Source organism: Mustela putorius, unplaced genomic scaffold (assembly GCF_011764305.1).
Source record: "Mustela putorius furo isolate JIRA1106 unplaced genomic scaffold, ASM1176430v1.1 tig00003923_pilon_pilon_pilon, whole genome shotgun sequence".
Classification (NCBI taxonomy): domain Eukaryota; kingdom Metazoa; phylum Chordata; class Mammalia; order Carnivora; family Mustelidae; genus Mustela; species Mustela putorius.
Window position 1 is genome coordinate 12,847,770 of NW_025422068.1, and position 5,152 is coordinate 12,852,921.

The 5,152-nt window shown below is 40.7% G+C and overlaps 1 pseudogene; it reads right to left on the reverse strand.

Annotated features, from left to right (window-relative positions):
• Positions 1 to 3,368: 3,368 nt before the first annotated feature.
• LOC101684634 lies at positions 3,369 to 4,218 on the reverse strand (annotated as a pseudogene).
• Positions 4,219 to 5,152: the final 934 nt, after the last annotated feature.

The following is a 5,152-nucleotide window of genomic DNA, read 5'->3' on the forward strand; positions in this document are numbered from 1 at the left end:
GGTCTGTACTTCCAGAATAATATATTCTTTCAATATAATTCTGATCAAAATTCCAGTAGCATTTTTAAACTTCTGGAGCAAACAATCCTAAAATTTGCATGGAACCAGAAAAGATCCTGAATTGCTAAGGAAATGTTGAAAAAGAAAAACAAGTTGGGAGCATCACATTGCCTGATTTCAAGCTTTACTACACAATTGTGATCACCAAGACAGCAGAGTACTGGCACAAAACCAGACACATAGAACAATGGAACACAGTAGAGAGTCCAGATATGGACCCACAACACTATGATAAAATAATCCTTGACAAAGCCGGAAAAATATCCAGTAGAAAAGACAGTCGCTTCAATAAATGGTGCTTGGAAAATTAGACAGCTAGGTATAGAATAATGAAACTCAACCATTCTCTTATTCTGTACACAAAGATAGACTCAAAAGGGATGAAAGATCTCAACGTTATGCAGGAATATATCAAAATCCTAGAGGAAAACATAGGCAGTAACCTTTTCGACATTGGCCACAGCAACGTTTTTCAAGATACGTCTCCAAAGGCAAAGGACACAAAAGTGAAAATGGACTTTTGGGACTTCATCAAGATCAAAAGCTTCTGCACAGCAAAGGTAACAGTCAACAAAACAAAGAGGCAACCCACGGAATGGGGGAAGATATTTGCAAATAACACTACAAAGGGCTGATATCCAAGATCTATAAAGAACTCCTCAAACTCAACATACACAAAACAGAGAATTGTTAAAAAATAGGCAGAAGATATGAACAGATAATTCTCCATAGGAGAGGTACCAATGGCTAACAGACACATGAAAAAAAATGTTCATCATCACTAGCCATCAGGGAAATTCAAAACAAAACCACATTGAGATATCGCTTTTCACCAGGTAGAATGGTCAAAATTCACGAACAGAAAACTACATGTATTGGAGAATATGTGGAGAAAGCGGAATGCTCTTACAATTTTGGTGGGAGTGCAAGTTGGTGCAGCCACTTTGGAAAACAGTGTGGTGATTCCTTAAGAAAATAAAAATAGAGCTACCATATGACCCAGCCTTTGAACTACTGAGTATTTTTCACAAAGATACCGATGCAGTGTAAAGGAGGGCCTTCTTTATCCTAATGTTCACAGCAACAATGGCCACAATCACCAAACTTTGGATAGAGCTGAGATGCCCTTCAACAGACAAATGGAAAAGAAGATACGGTCCATATATACAATGGACTATTATGCCTCCATCAGAAGGGATGAATACCCAACTTTTGTATCAACATCGACGGGACTGGAGGAGATTAAGCTGAGTGAAATAAGTCAAGCAGATAAAGTCAATTATATGGTTTCACTTACTTGTGGAGCATAAGGAATAACATGGAGGACATTAGGAGAAGGAATGGAAAAGTGAATTGGGACAAATCAGAGGGGGAGACAAACCATGATGGACTGTGTACTCTGTGAAACAAACTGAAGGTTTTGGAAGGGAGGGGGGTGGAAGGAACTGTGAGCCTCGTGGTGGATATTAGGAGGGTTGTATTGCATGGAGCATGAGGTGTGGTGCATAAACAATGGATCTTGGAGCCCCCAGAGGACAAGATGGCGGGGAAGTAGGAGGAGGTACCTTTTCAGCCTATACCCCAAAGGGAGCTGATTACCTACCGAAGAACTCCAATCACCCATGAAATCAGCCTGAGATCAGAATTATACACGTCTGGATCTCTACAGGGGCAGAAGATGCCAGTGGGCAGAGCCTAAGACGCCTGCGCCAAACTCTCCCCCCAGAGAGGTGCGTGCAAGGCCCAGCCTGGTGCTTTAGACCTGCACCCTGTCCTCAGAGCCTGAGACCCGCGCCCGATCCACAGTCTCCCTGAAATTGGTGCACGCAAGCCAGGCGCTCTTAGACCCAGAGAGACCAGGCACTCCCAGCCCGGGCCAGCGGGAAAATCTCAGTGTGTGATCGCTGCTTGGAACCTCTCTGGCAGTCTGGAGCTGCCCAGACAGCCGTCACTGCCTTGGCTTTGGGTACAAGCAAAAGATCCTGCGTCCCCAGGGACCATGACTTGGAACATACTCTGCCAGAGGCCAAGGGGGAACTTATTTAGACTCTTCAGCCAGATTGAGGCTTCTTTCTGAGAGGGAGATCAAGGTGCAGTTTGTTTTCCCCTAAAACTAAAAAAACCATCAAAAGCTGTCAAAGTGAGAGAGAGAAAAAAAGTGAACAAACATAAAAACTTCCAGAGAACAAAAGCCTGGAAAAAAAAAAAATTTCCTCAGAGCCCACCCCTGAGGGGGAGCGGGAGGACTTAACTCAGGGAACATCATTAAATAAAAACCCACGTGGCAGGCCTCTCCCCCAGAAAAAAAAATAAATAAATAAAAACCAAGAAAGGAAAAGAAAGAGGAAAAAAAACCTACAGGAGAACAACCTCTACTTCATAGGAAAACTTTTATTTTTCACTCGTTTCCACTATTCTGGTTCATTTGTGTGTGTGTGTGTGTGTGTGTGTGTGTACACATTTAGTGTTATTGTAACAAAGCAACTTGTACACTTTTAATGTTTAAAGCTGAGCATCATCTTTCCTTTCCAGTGAAACAAAAAGAAAATATTAAAAATAAACAGGAACAAAATTACAATAGAGAATGTCAATTCCAAATAAGATCCTACAAGTTCTGCTGATTCTCCCATCGAGTGGCAGGGCTCAAGTCATCATTAGGAGAGAGTTTTATTTTAAAAGTGCCATCTTAAACTGCAAGGATGTCCGTTAAACATCACAATTAAACATGCCAAAGGAGAAGCCATGTTGTCAAAATGCCCACTTAACCCACCCAAACATCAGTATGGATTTTTTTAATTTTTTTTTTAATATTTTTTAAAAAAGAGAAAGTAGACAGGTACATGTTGGTTAATGCTAACTGTCCATATTCACATAGAGACACAGTGTAATCTCTGAGCCAAATATACAGAGAAAGGAGGAAAAAAGCTAGAATTCTATGCACTACTACACAAGGGCCTAGCACCCTCCAGCTTCCAGCAGAGCTAAGGGAGCAGAAGGTTTTTCTTTTTTCCCACAGAGCACAGTGGTGATGATTCCATAAAGTTTTTGTTTGTTGAGACAGGAAGGGACAAAAATGAATTTGGAACAAAAAGGGGTAGAGATTCTTTTCCCACTGTATTCTTCTCAAGGTATTTCCCCCCCAAATAAGCTGAAAACCATGGTATAAAGGGAGAGAAAAAGGTGACTTCAAAATCAGGACGAATGAGTACGAGAGGAGAAAAGAAAAAGAAAAAGAAAAAAATATGGCAACTTGCTCCCAGGAACTGAGGAAAATTAAAAAAGGAAGATTGGAATCCATCAGTGTTCCATTAGTTATCTTCTCCTTCATTCTCCTCTCTTTCCTCACCCTCATCATCATCTTCATCTTCTTCACCTTCATCCTCATCTCCTTCTTCATCAATATCTTCCAATCCTTCTTCTCCATCATCATCACCCTCTTCTCCTTCCCCTTCTTCGTCATCCATATTGGGAACCAAGTAGTACTGTAATGGATTTGGCCAAATATCATCTTCGATGACTTATCCTAACTCATCTGCACCTGCATCAGAATGGTCAGTAAACCAGGTGAAAAACCTTTCTGGTTCCTCAAGCTGTCTCTTCCTGCTGGCTTTATTCTGTGTTTGACTTGAATGCTTTGTCAAATCCTTTCCAGATTTCCATTTGATTTCAGTGGACTTTGAAGATGGATCACCACTCTCATTCAGATGAAATTCTTTGGAGAGAACTTGTAAGGGTTTTCATCAAAATAAAAATCTATTCTGTAACCTGCTTTAATATCTTCAAATTCTGTCACTTCAACTCTTGTCAAGTAATGCAGCACATCTTCATCCTCCTCCCCAAGCAGTGCAGACACTTGTGGATGGTTGACAAATGTTGTTACGCAAAAACGGGATTTGGCGATCAATTCCGACCTCTTCTGAAAAAATGGTTGGCGGAGTTTGTTATATTTCTGTTCTATTTTCAAAATCTCCTCACTGGCTTGTTCATTAAATCTGTCTATTTCATTTTGTACTTCATCAATATGTTCAATTGCTTCTTGCTGTTCTTTTTCTCCTTTATGCAAGTGCTGAGATGTTGACGACTGCCCTGGCTTGGGGCAGGAGGCTGTCTCATTTTCTTCGTTTGAGGCGGGAGCCAAGACTGGCGTTTGGGGGCCATGCTGTGAGGAAACTCCAGGAAACCAGGAGAGAGACACGTCTGGGAGTACTGATTCTCATTTTTTTTTTGATACATAGGTAATTTTTTTAACCTATTTACCATCACAGCGAGCTGTACAGTATATCAAATTCCATAATAACCTGAACTTTTTGATACATACACGTATGTATTTCTTTTGCAATTCTATTTTTTGAATTCATTTTTTAAAATTTGAGTTTAGTTTAGTCTAGTTTATTCCTTTTTATTTTTATTTTCTAATATTCATATAGAGTTAAACTTCAAAGTAATCCACTTTCCCCAATCAATGCTACCCCTATAGGTAAACCAATTTTTTTTAATTTATTTATTTTCAGAGAAACAGTATTCACTATTTTTTCACCCCACCCAGTGCTCCATGCAATCAGTGCCCTCTATAAAACCCACCACCTGGTACCCCAACCTCCCACACCCCCGCCACTTCAAACCCCTCAGATTGTTTTTCAGAGTCCATAGTCTCTCGTGATTGACCTTCCATTCCCATTTACCCCAACTCCCTTCTCCTCTCTAACACCCCTTGTCCTCCATGATATTTGTTATGCTCCACAAATAAGGGAAACCATATGATAATTGACTCTCTCTGCTTGATTTATTTCACTCAGCATAATCTCTTCCAGTCCCATCCATGTTGCTGCAAAAGTTGGGTATTCATCCTTTCTGATGGAGGCATAATACTCCATAGTCTATATGAACCACATCTTCCTTATCCATTCGTCCGTTGAAGGACATCTTGGTCTTTCCATAGTTTGGCGACCATGGCCATTGCTGCTATAAACATTGGGGTACAGATGGCCCTTCTTTTCAATACATCTGTATCCCTGCGGTAAATACCCAGGAATGCAATTGCAGGGTCATAGGGAAGCTCTATTTTTAATTTCTTGAGGAATATCCACACTGT